This window comes from Mizuhopecten yessoensis, unplaced genomic scaffold (assembly GCF_002113885.1).
Source record: "Mizuhopecten yessoensis strain PY_sf001 unplaced genomic scaffold, ASM211388v2 scaffold5737, whole genome shotgun sequence".
Classification (NCBI taxonomy): Eukaryota; Metazoa; Mollusca; class Bivalvia; order Pectinida; family Pectinidae; genus Mizuhopecten; species Mizuhopecten yessoensis.
In genome coordinates, this window is record NW_018406198.1 from 567,299 (window position 1) to 581,400 (window position 14,102).

Sequence of the window (14,102 nt, forward strand, 5' to 3'; positions counted from 1 at the left end):
GGAATTATGTCTTTGTTAAGTTCCATTTATTGATGACTTTTACGAAAATATAAAAGAAAAAATACGATTTTGCTTTTACTTTTCTGCTGCTATGCTTGAACACATTAAATTAAAAGAAGTTTTTTCCAATTGCATACAGTCTAAACTCGTATAGCCTCTCATTCCCTAAGATGAATTTATACTGAAAGGGAGGTAACTGCACCATTTTCAAAAAATGTTATTCTAATGTATTGAATTTGTTTAAATGTTTCGTAACATGTCGTAAATATCATATATATAACATAATATATAATGATTATTATGATTTTCCAGCGTAGCATTTATCTTTAAATAGGGTACTGTTAAATTCCATTTGAAAATAACTTTCAGTTGTAACCTGTCGGTTTTGCCGTTTCGCTGCTTCACGATTCTTTTAACCTTTATCCAAGACCAACAGTGTGTTATTCGCAAGGTGTTGCGTAAAAAAAACACTAAATTATTTCGTCATGACATATGGCAATGGTGCAAAAGAAGTACATTGAGAAAAAAACTGTTGGATTTTGAAGATGGGATATTTTTTAAGGGTACGTGTGTAGAAATTTCCATGAAAAGGTGGACCCGCCTGATGACGACAATGGATTTGAAGTTTTCTATCAACTGCATAATAGCATCTTGAAGTTTTTTCATGCCTGATATGTATTTGTTAGTGTAGTGTCAATACCAGAAATATATTGATTTTTTTTATCCTTGAAAGAATTTTTTATCCTTGAAAATAAAAGGAAAGGGAAGAAGTTAATTCTGGTGTAAACTATACACTTTCTCCACCACATATCACAAAAATTTGTTAATTCCAAGAACGCTCTTACCTTAAATATACTTATTTTTCATTTTTGTTTTAATGTCCTAGAGATAGTCTTTCAGTTGCTCTCTTACTGTTCAAGTTAAAACGTAATTTCCTAATATAGTTTGGGCAAGATTATGATCAGGCACAAATGTTTATTATCTTTATATTTGTGCTATTTTGTAAACTGCCAACATACATAACCCGTTCAGCGTAAAAATGGATTGTCCAATGATTCCAATCGACACTTATAATGTAGGGACGAGATATTGGTCAACCTGATTCTTAGTTTATGAAATATAGCTACTTCAACCAGCAAGCATATGGGTCCTTTTTTCTAGAACTAGAAAACGTGTAGGGGTGTAGGGGGCGTTAACCCCCTATTCAGGGTACAAGGGGCAAAGCCCCGTTGGGGAATATGGGGTTGCAGCCCCTAGAAGCTAGAGAAATACAGGTAAATACAATTAAAAAATCTCTTTAAATACACAAGACCAATGAAGCAAATATTCTGATTTTAATATTTCCTTTCATTCACCATCACAGTAGCCAGGACAACTAATATAAGGGTAGTTTTTTTGCTGAAAAAACATTTTTTATGGCTTAAGTTAAAGGCTCCCACTGCACCTGTGTTATAATCACAAAGGAGAGTTCCAATCTGACTTGTTTCTTTTGAGTATTCTCCCTTCTTTATAGAAGATAAAGCCACCAAAAGGATTTTTTTCTGTTTTAGAGTAACTTCCTCTGTCAATATTTTCATAGGTTTGCAGACCAAAAATTTGACACTCATTTTCATGTTGTACATTTTTATACTTCTGGATGACAACACTGGTCAAGTGTTGGCTTTACAATGTAAATATCCAGATTTTAGCCTATGGTTTTTTCATTTATTTTTTTTCATTTATTTTTTTTCATTTCTATTTTCAAGTGTTCAAATTTGGAACAAATATGATTATGAAAAATGCATTGCAACATTTTGTAATTTTTATCGAATACTTACTCGGTTTATTTTTTGTATATTGTCACAAGGAACCTAATCAGATTGAAATAATACGATATTTTTACAGTGTAACCTGTCTAATCTAAACCAGTGGTAAAAACTCCCTCATCTGGTCATATCTGATTCTGACAGCTGTTTTTCCAACTTTGTCAGTTACCTAATCAATCTAAAATATTTAAGTTTAACTCTGTTTCTACAAAAGCATGAATGCAGGACCAACAAAACTCATGGATATTCAATCTTGTTGCTTGCTTCGGATGCTGAAATGTTCAGCAAATATCACAATTACACAGGAAAATTATTCAATTGTTGATATCTGTAGAAAAGTGATGGAACTCTCTATCTAAAAATCAAATGAAATGCATTTTACAAATATGAAATGGTCTAAATACTTCTGCAAACTGATTCAAGAATTTGAATTATTTCCTTTAAAAAATTGTAATAATTTGATTTTTGAAGAAAAATGACCAAGTGAAAACTTATTTTGAAATGACTTCAAAACTTCACTGTAGAGACAATGATAGTAATATAATTAAACTTTTTGGTTCCCTTTACCTTATATGAAATAAATTCCCTGATAAATATCTCTGTTATACTGTAATATCAACAGCTAGTCCAATTTAGAAATGTTCTTGTTGTTAGCTCTGTAACGGTTTTCCTATATCGAATACCGGTTCAAGTATTGCAAAATAATTTATTTTTTTGTGAAATAAATTTAAAGTGAAAATACATGGGCTGAAATTATAATGAAAAAAATAATCAGGTAAGCTAATGAGGTTTTTTTAATCAACTCCTACAGATAATGGTCTTTTCAAAAGATAACCTAAAGTTTAATTTACCCTTTGTTGATTGGGTGTCAACTTAATTTTTGAATATAGCCCTTTATCAAATAACTGACAATATTTCAATAAGATCATAACAAAAAAACACATAACTCTGTAACTTTAGGATCAAATATCTTAAGGTCACTTATTCATAGTCAACACCTCCATATACTAATTGAAACTTTCCTTCGTCCCAGGTTGCAGGTTCATATTTACAGATATTTTTCAGCAGCCTACTTGTGCACAAGTGGAGATTTTGTAGATACCGGGAATACAGGATACAAAGTGTTGCCATGTCCTGTAAAGTAAAATAAGAATAATTGTTAAAATCAGTGTTAAATATTAGCTGAGGACAAGTGGTTTTTTTTTTGTTTCACTCCATTATAATGAATGAGCTCACTATCTATATCTTAATCACAATCAAAATTCACAATTAGTCCTCCAAAGGTTCCCGGGGACTTAAGGTTTGCACTCCAGCCATCCGTCTTTCCGTCTTACCATCCTTCCATCCGAGAAGTTTGTCCAGGACATATCTTCTATACTATTTCACCTGGAGTAATATGGACATCTTGGGATGGTGGAGTGCAGAATGCAAAAATTAGGTCACTATGACCAAGTTGTCACCTATGCTTTGACCTTTGACCTTTACTTCTTCTATATTATTTCACCTGGAGTAACCAGATTTTGAATGCAAGGACATCTTGGGATGCCAAGATGCAGAATGGAACACTTAGGTCACTGTGACCTATGATTTGACCTTTGACCTTTACTTTGTAAACGTTTGTCCCGGGCCATATCTTCTCTACTATTTCACCTGGAGTAACCAGATTTTGTGTGCAAGGACATCTTTGGATGGCAGAGTGCAAAACGTATGTATCAGGATACTTCGTCTTGTTTTATAGTGATTACATTACTTATAGGTAAAATTCTTTATGATCTCATTCTTAGTTTATTTAAGAACAGTTAAAACTTATGGTACAGTAAAAAAAATGACATTCTGTTGTACATGCAAGGGATTTGTATTGTTTGCAATGCCTTGTTGAAACAAGATTCTATAAACCTTACCAAAACACTAGAATTTCAATATCCAATCTGATTTGGAGGAAATTTATTCCTGAACGTGAATGGTATGTAGCTCAGTCAGCAGGGTGACAGGTTTTGGATCAATCAGGCCTATTGCATGTTTTACCATCCAGTCAAATAATGTACATTCCGTCTGCAGTGTTAAAATGGGATCCAGACTATCAACAATTCTGCATCGAATTGGCTCCTGACTGAAAAATATTAAATACCCAGTATGATTTTGAGTTGTAAATGCTGCTTTGAAACTTATTTCTGTTGTACCAGTATACTGCTATTAACAAGGGTTTCCTTTAACCTTAACCAGGAGGAATATCAGATATATCAGAATAACTGAAAGTTAGCAGATTTGTACTCAGTGACACAAGATAAGGTTGTTGAAATGCTGTGAGCTTATAAACATAAAACCTACAACACTCGTGATCAGAGAGCTAAGGACTGTAATAGCTATGTAATATCGAGCTTGTCATTGGTGGTTGTTCCATACTCCTTTGTTGGTCATTGGTGGTTGTTCCATACTCTTTTGTTGGTCATTGGTGGCTGTTCCATACTGTTTGGTTGGTCATTGGTGGTTGTTCCATACTCCTTTGTTGGTCATTGGTGGTTGTTCCATACTCTTTGGTTGGTCATTGGTGGTTGTTCCATACTCCTTTGTTGGTCATTGGTGGTTGTTCCATACTCCTTTGTTGGTCATTGGTGGTTGTTCCATACTCCTTTGTTGGTCATTGGTGGTTGTTCTATACTCTGTGGTCTGTCATTGGTGGTTGTTCTATACTCTGTGGCCGGTCATTGGTGGTTGTTCTATACTCTGTTCTCGGTCATTGGTGGTTGTTCTATACTCTGTGGTCGGTCATTGGTGGTTGTTCCATACTCCTTTGTTGGTCATTGGTGGTTGTTCTATACTCTGTGGTCGGTCATTGGTGGTTGTTCTATACTCTGTGGTCTGTCATTGGTGGTTGTTTCATACTTTATGGTCGGACATTGGTGGTTGTCATACTCTTTGATTTGTCGTACGTGATCCTGTGTGCAGTCTGTTGTATGCGGGCTTTCCATATGATACCTAATGTCAGTAGTTGTTTTACTTCAGTCTTGTGCGTTATAGTTGGAGCGTTCATCTTCGGTGGTGATATGTTCTGGTCTGTCTTTGTTGGTTATTCCATACCATTTGGTCTGTCCTTCGTGGTCCACTGCTATAGTCTGTTATAGGCGGTGATTCCATGTGACGTCTGCTGGCTTTTCCATTTATCTTGTCCATTACGGTTGGAGCTTGCATCTTCTGTGGTATTGGTATTTTGCGGTCGGTGATGATTTCGTGATCTTGTCAGTCGTATCTCCATATCCTTTATAACCTGTCATGGTCCCAATCTTTACGAAATTTATTGTCCGTTATAGGATCTCGTTTGTAGCGTTCGAATCAGAGGCGACACCATCTTCTTTGTTGTTTCAGTGGTGTCCTGTGCTCTAGCCGGTCTGCTGTTGTAGTTCCATCTTCTGAGTTCTCCCGCAATGGTTGCTTTCCATTTGCTCTGTCGAGTAATGTCGATCCAACCCCAATTGCCTTCCATGTTATCAGTAGTCGACAACAACCCCTCTACATGAAGTACAGCCTATCGAGATATCACTGCTCCATCCCTGCCAAACGAGGATATATGCTACCAACAGCTCCAGGACTGCCATCGAGGTCTGTTATTCACAGGATCTGCAATTTATTAATCGGATAGAGTGTAATCTTTTTGAAAGATTTGCAATAGTATCGTTTTACCAAACCATTTTTTGGTAAAATCGGCGACACTTTACCGCCACCAGGTACAAAAACGATACCTTCTGACATTCGTCATCGGGCCGCATACTGTTCAATACAAAGCACCTTTGCTTGTAATAACAGTAAATCTGTTGTATCAGAAGAACTGGCAATGGTCAGAAAACAGATTCTAATTCGGCCTATCCAAACACTATACCTCTCCTGTCAATTAAAATATAACCGCCGTTGATCTATCAAGTCAATTTTCCCCACATTCAACTCAAGTTTCACAAATCTTCAGAGAAAGAAAACTCTGCATCATCAAAAACAATATCATTCTTGCCACCTGTATGCGGGTGTATGGCATGATTAAATCTGCATTTGGTGCGACTTGAAATGCCCACATGTTTAGAGAAGGAATAGTTGTAAAAGAATAGAAGACATTTTCCTAATAAAGGTATTTGCAATAGCAGAGAAGAACACAGTTTTAAAGACCCAAGCAAAAGACCAGCATTGTCAAGTAGTTCGATTGCATGTGTACCCGGTAAGATTTGAAAGTAGCCTTATTGAAATTTAAATCTGACGCATTATCTGTCCTTCATCCTTACAACAGAATGAGCAAATGAAAGAATATTACCGTAGTCCAGAGGGGAAAACCTGACCGATACACGGTCAAGTGCTCCGCATCCCGTACAGCCATTGATGTATGACGGCAGCAACTCCTCAGCATCCAGTACAGCCTATCGAGGTATCTCTGCTACATCCCTGATCTAGTACAGCCATTGAGGTATGACGGCAGCAACTCCTCAGCATCCAGTACGGCCTACCGAGGTATCGCTTCCCCATCCCTGCTCCATCCCTGATCCAGTACAGCCATTCACAGGATCTGCAATACATTATTCTAACAGATTGTAGTTATTTTGAAAGATTTGCATGTGCGGAAAACGAAGTACATCTACATGCATAAACACATAAGTACACACATAACATGTTGTTGTTGTTGTTTTGTTTCGATCTACGGAGCGCGTGTATATATCTAATCTAAAATATACAAATACATCCCTAACATAGATACTATAGATATGGCAAGTTATCGGTCTACGGCACGCGTATATATATCTAATCTAAAATATACAAATACATGCCTAACATAGATACTATAGATATGGTAAGTTATCGGTCTACGGCACGCGTATATATACCTAATCTAAAATATATATATTTCTGTTTAATGCATATCTGAATTTTATTTTTATCTTTCAAATCATTACTATTTCAACTGACAACTGAATGGGGGGTTACTTAGAAAAGAAATCGTGTAAACTGTGAAAAGGATCCGCATTTGAATAAATTATAAATTTTACAAAATTTCATGACATGCAGCCCGGTATAGTAATTTTATAATGAACAAGATCAATGTAACAAAGTAATCAGGCAAAATAATGAAAGGCAATTTCATAAACATATATAACAACGTACACATATAAATAAAAATAAGGAATGATAATTATAATTATCAAAACCTATTGCTGGATTTGATGTAATGATGCACTTGCCTAAAAACTTTTGTATTGATTTCTACCGAAAGTTGAGTATTACCAAACAAAAGTAATTCTAAATCAAAATCAACATGCAACGCATTCAAATTTTGGAACAGGATGCGTCTTTCGTCGTTAAAAAGTAAGCACTCACAAAAAAGTGAAAGGCATTTTCACAGGGATGGCCACAATTACAATCTTGGACTATCAACAAGATTTACCCTATACAGATCTTATTTAAGTGGACTACACTGATGTCTAAGTTTAGTATGCGAAATGTTTAATTTACGTTCACCGAAACCTAAGTAGATTGGCGGAGGAGATAGTACCTTAGAAGTTTACGAGATTTTAAAAGAATGTATGGAAGTCAATGATCGTACTGAAAGGTCCAATGAATTCCAACTGCGAAGAGTTGAAGGTATAAAAGATGAATTTGTTATAGAAAGCCTGAAAGGAAGAAATCTATAATCATTATTGTTTCTAAGGGTGTGACGGTTATTTTCTGCAACGGTAGACGGCAATAGATCATTTAAATAGTCCGGAGTTAATTTATTGTGCATCTTTTCTTCGATTCGAAAGAGTTTCTATACCAGATTCAAAAAGTAAATCTTCGATTCTGGCATATGAAGGAAGTTATAATACGAATTGCTTCTCATTGGGCTTTCTCTAACATTTCTGTTTCATAAGTTGTACAACCATCCCACAATTCACACGCATTCTAAACTGGTAAAATAAAGGATTTATAAATCTTTAAAAGATTATCTCGATTCAACAAGTATTTTAGTCTACGTAACACGTTGACTTTTTTCATAACTGAAGTGTATATTGCACAAATATGATCCCCCCTTTTTGCCCTTGAATTAAAAATAACACCTAAATGTTTATGATGATCAGTAAAATTAAAAAAATCGCCATTAAATTCTAATTCGAAATTTTTATTAATTTTAACCGAGTTTGAAACCAAAATTACCTCATTTTTTTTCTGGATTGAATGTTACTAACCAAGTTTGGGACCACGCATTAAGAGACTCGATACCTCTATTCAAGACCGTTTAGATTTCTAGACACGAAGAGGATGACTTTAACAAAGAGGTATCGTCTGCAAAAAGACGACCGATTGATTAAAAAACATCAGCAATATCATGAATATACGTAGATAAGAAACAAAAGTTTTCATGTTTTCATGCAGTGTCGACGTAAGCTGATCCAGATTCTTGAGACGCATCTATATACTGTTCTCTATAGGTCTAGAGGATATATTTACATTGTATTTGGTCTAGAGGATATATTTACATTGTATTTGGTCTAGGGGATATATTTACAATGTATTTGGTCTAGAGGATATATTTACAATGTATTTGGTCTAGAGGATATATTTACATTGTATTTGGGCTAGAGGATATATTTACATTGTATTTGGTCTAGAGGATATATTTGCAATGTATTTGGCATAGAGGATATATTTACATTATATTTGGGCTAGAAGATATATTTACATTGTATTTGGGCTAGAAGATATATTTACATTGTATTTGGTCTAGAGGATATATTTACATTGTATTTGGGTTAGAAGATATATTTACAATGTATATGGTCTGGAGGGTATATTTACAATGTATTTGGTCTAGAGGATATATCTACAATGTATTTGGCCTAGAGAATATATTTACAATGTATTTGGTTTAGAGGATATATTTACAATGTATTTGACATAGAGGATATGTTTACATTATATTTGGTCTAGAGGATATATTTACATTGTATTTGACATAGAGGATATATTTGCAATGTATTTCATGCAGTTTTCATGTAGTGTCGACGTAAGCTGATCCAGATTCTTGGGACGCATCTATATACTGTTCTCTGATCACGTTCGGTTGTGAGTAACAGGTTGGTACAAATGTTTAGTGATGATGACGCTAGTGATTGTTTAGCCGAGATTTAAAACTATTCAGGGAGGGGGCTTCTAAAACTATATTAGGGAGAGAGTTCCTGACGTCCACGACCCTACTACTGTACAGGTTCCTGGTTAGAGCCTCGTCCTTCTCTTGAATTTTTTTTTGGAGTTTCCTCTTGTTGCAGCCAATGTTGCCATTTTGTTTGTCCTTGTCCAGAAAAGAGGTCCAAGAATCGAACCCTGAGGAACACCTACGTCAGTGAAACCGAAGTCGGAGAAAGTATTATTCAAAAAGACTTTCTGTCGCCTCTGAAATAGGTAATTTTCCAACAATTGATACATACATGTTTTTTTTTTTTTTACTTTCTAGGGCAATATAGATGTTATGATAAATTTCAATGAGTTGATATACAGTAGAATTACCAGGCACAAAATCAGACTGATACTTATAACAAAACAAAAAAAAAACCAAAAAAAACTTATGCAAGTATTTGAAAATTACTCTCTCAAACACTTTATCAACTGTAGATAATAAAGATTTTGGCATGTACTTAGAGGGAGAATGCCTGTCACCTTTTTTAAACAGAGGCATATATAACTTTGGCTGTTTTCCAAGTGTTTGGGTAAACACCAGACGATAAAGACATATTAAAAATTATTTCAAGGGGAAAACAAACGGTTTCTGATGTGTTTCGTAGCATATGATGACTGATTCCATCCTCACCCGAGGCCTTACCAAGCTTCAATATCTGCAAAATATCTCGTGTTTTATTATTATTGATTCTAATGTACCTAAGACTCTTGTCAGTTTTTGGTTCGATGAAAGGAACCGCAGTATTTCTGTCATCCACACGGGTAATATTGCAAAAATAGTTGTTTAATAAATCAGCTTTGTCTTCGTCACTAGTAACAACATTATCACTAGTAACAACATTATCACTAGTAACAACATTATCCCTAGTAACAACATTAGTAACAACATTAGTAGCAACATTATCACTAGTAACAACATAATCACTAGTAACAACATTATCACTAGTAACAACATTATCACTAGTAACAACATTATCACATTATCACTAGTAACAACATTATCACTAGTAACAACATTATCACTAGTAACGACATTATCACTAGTAACAACATTATCACTAGTAACAACATTATCAGAACCAGGTTGTGATCAAAATGTTGCAGTTACCTCCCTTTCAATGTAAATTCACCGTAGGGACTGAGATTAAAACTTTCAATTTTTTTTTTTCTTTTTTTTTCTTTCTTGAAGTCAATTTCAATTTTCAGATATAAACAAAATAAGAAAAAGATGTTAATTTTAAGGATTAGAAAAATCAAAAAAGATAAGACGCTATAAGAGTGATACATTTAGACTATACGGAAGCCTATACGTGGCACTGTATGCAATTGGTAAAAAAACTCTCTTTTAATGTGTTTCATATATTTCATATTTTCGTAAAATTTATCATTTAATGAAACTTAACAAAGACGTATAATTCCACTAGTTTTATTCATGAATTATAAATAGCGTTTGAACTCCCTTACTCAGCCTTGGTATTTACAGTAATCGGCCGATAAATAAGGGTTTCACAACATGATAGCTACTACACACATTATCACAGAGGTATGTTATGTACAAACTGTTTATAATGGCCTACATGTATGGAATTCTCCAGTTAAATCCATATAAAAAGAAAATATTGATGGTGCACATTTTGTTTTAGAGAAATAGCGTAAAATTTACATTGAAACAAAATTTAATAAGAAATAAAGAAAATAGTCAAGGAAGATTTGCAGGTGAATTTCTCGTATAAGGACCAAATGAGTTTTGTTTGCTTTAAAACATGTAGCGTATCGGCACAGGCGACAACATTGGGTATTGAATGTACTCCTCCAGGTGTGGGATCATTGTTAAAATTCTTCCTCTTTTATTCAAGATGATATACTTTGTGCTAAGACAGTATTATCTCCCTTGAAATATAGTTAATTCAAATTCAAATTCAAAAATGTATTTGCACATCTGTAACTTCAAAGTATTTTGAAGGCAAAATAGTAAAACACAGTGAAATACATAGACATGTATATATTTATTGATCTCTGTCTGTCAGACGCCGACTGTACGTGTTTTGGCGGGAGATGTTCTTCCTCTGTAAATAACTATATATATAGCAACCAAAAGTCCAATTAGTACGCATGTGTATAGCATACATTAGAAGAAAGGATCATCATACATCACCACAAGCTACTAGTTAGCTTACACGCTGTTAACTAAGCGAAACTGAGCGAAACTCACCAAGGGGCCGCGGTGGCTAAGTCTGACATTCTGCTACCACTAGACCCCCACCACTGGGTCGCGGGTTCGAGGCCTCCGTGGGACAGTCGCCAGGTACTGGCCGCTGTAGGTCGGTGTTTATTCTCCGGGAACTCCGGCTTTCCTCCACCACCAAAACCTGGCATGTCCTTCAATGACCATAGCTGTTAATAAGACGTAAAACACAAACAAACCAAATGACGTCACGAATCACACCGAAATGACATCACGTTTCAAACGGTAAAGAACCCTTTGAACTCAAATGTGTGTTTTATGCACTACTGTGTAGGTTAATATTTTAAACGTAACGCTTAGTATGTCGTTATCGCAGGCACAGAGGATTACCAGGTTCTTTGATCTCAAAACTCGAGTAAAACATTGAAATTTCCAAACACTCGGCAGGTCTCCTGTTGGGCATCATAGGAATCTTTCCTGTGGGTGAGATTCCCAGGAACCTATCCCAATCCCACGGGGAGAATTATTCCGGCAATTCCACATTGGTGTTCCAACGTACGTGCATCTTGCACATGTTAAGATTTCTCGTAGGTCCGACATCATTGGAAAGCTTGTAAACAGCTAATTTAATGACTTTTCCGGTTTACAAATTACAGTAATTTGTTTAGATTTTCTGATGCTTCCATGAACGAGGTTATAAACATTTAATTCATATAATTATAACGTTAGTGCAGGCAAATCGTTACATCAGTAAGGGTTTCAGTTGATAATTTGATCAAATACACATGTATGTATCAAAATGCCAATGAGCACCAGTACAGAAGAAGATTTGACTGAAATGCTTATTGTTGTAAACACGCCTGAATGACGTCACGCAGACCTTCCGTGTTTCGCTCAAAGGTGTAGGCAGTTTCCAAGGGGGTAGTCCCGATACTCGCTATTTCGCTTACGTCAGAGTACAGTAGTACTCGCTGTTTGGATTACGTCGGAAAGTTTTGCACCAAATACGGCTTACGTCAGAGCAAAATGCTCCCACGATTGGTAGAGTGTTGCGGCAAAATACAAGATTACGTAAGTATAATGATGTGATATAAGCAACTAAGTTGAAACAATGATAACCCATAAGCCTGTTGACGGTATACATGTACATACACGTGTCATAGTAGATTTAATGCTTCTATTATGAATATTCCGACGTTACACAAATCTACGTGTGTTTGACATGAAGATGAATAAAACCATTCCCCGTGTCATTGAAATGGAGTAAATAGCTACAATAATAGAAGGCATGATACTATTATTATTATTAAATATATGAATTTATCACATGAATATTACAGTTGTGCATAAACTGGCCCCGATTTCAACGAAACTTTCCAGATATGATAACTACCACCTGTAGTTGTGCACCCAGGTATTATATTTTGGTTTCGCCACATTCAAACATTTCACTTATTTGCAAGTAATGTAAGTGTTTAGATGTAACAATTTGTACGTTTATGTTACACAAGACGTCCTGATACTAACAGCTCCAAATGTGTGTGTGTAACAAGGTTTAACAGTGAAATAAATGGCCTATATTTATCAGTTATAAGATAGATGGCTTGGACCGGGAGATCGCAATATAGGCTCAGTCCTGAACAAGTATAAACTTCCAAATCGGTTCCCAAAATATTATTTTACATCAGGTGCGGATTGAACATCAGTACGTGCTTGTACTTTCAGACCGACAACAAATATGTAACGGATAATGACCGAGGCCTGGGATTTCTTCTGAATACAACCCAGAGATGAGGGCTTTGGCTCAGGTAAACGTCGAAAGAAATTCATATGATATGTGATATTGTCATCCCTTTGTTTTCGCTTAATTATTTCACATAAAGAACAATAGCTGCTATTTTGTGCTTAAAAATCTGTAAAAATTACCGCATCTGTCCAATCTGTCCAATAAGTTTGTACTCTAAATCAGAGGGAGTTTCGTCAGCCGTTAAAAGTGATTTTCTACATTCTTTTTTCCTTGGATCAAAACAGTTATATTAAACAATGTATTCACTTCCATTTGATGAAATCCTCTGATTATTCGTTTCTCGTCTGTTTTTTCTAAAACCTTTTTAAACATTGGTTATGTTTCAATGATACACTGCATACTCGTAACTTTTCTATCAAAACCAGTGTCACTTCAATGTACTGTACTCGTGTCGTGTATTATCTCCGTGTGTGTAATTATTTACATTTTCGTTTCTTTCGCAGCTAAGGAGGACATGAAGTGAACAGAGTATGATTTGATGGTTCTGAGTAAAAAACAGATAACATATTTTTGAGACCGAAGCAGCAGCCGGTGTTAGCTCCAGTGACACCAACTTTTTGTTTTTTAGCATTTAAACCACATGCTGGTGACATTGGAAACAATGAAAAAAAATGACTAATTATTGTAATTAAAATACAATCAAATTTATTCCTTTCTATTGTTTTGTGTTCTTTTGAATTTTATTTCAGTTTTTATACTGTGGTGAAGTGTGGAGTCTGTTACTTCATCATTTTTTTCAGGCCTTTGTATTAATAATGCCCACTTTCATTCAGTGACATGAAAGGCCCATTGTGTTAATAATGCCCAGTTTTGGGCATCCCACAAAAGGCTTTTGTCTTGATAAAGTCCAGTTCTTTGTAAACATAAAACACACTTCGGCCACGGCATGGAAATACAGGGACATTATGAGAGATACTGTTCGTTACAACCAAAGGAGCAGTGGTTTAATTTTCAAATATAAATCGAGCAAATTTCTAGATGGTATTTTAATTAAAGTGTTGTAAGATGACTGAATTTTAGACGCAAACAATACTTTTAAAATATATAATGGTTTATTGTTTTCTAAATACATTTTGCATGAAAATGAAAAACGAACTATCAAATCTTTCCGAGTGTCATT

At 35.2% G+C, this 14,102-nt stretch overlaps 1 long non-coding RNA gene across 1 annotated transcript; it reads left to right on the forward strand.

The window, feature by feature from the left end:
- The first annotated feature begins 12,054 nt into the window (after positions 1–12,054).
- LOC110451023 lies at positions 12,055–13,621 on the forward strand. The gene is made up of 3 exons (XR_002463025.1): positions 12,055–12,246; positions 12,901–12,983; positions 13,426–13,621. It is a non-coding gene; the product is annotated as an uncharacterized LOC110451023 (long non-coding RNA).
- Positions 13,622–14,102: the final 481 nt, after the last annotated feature.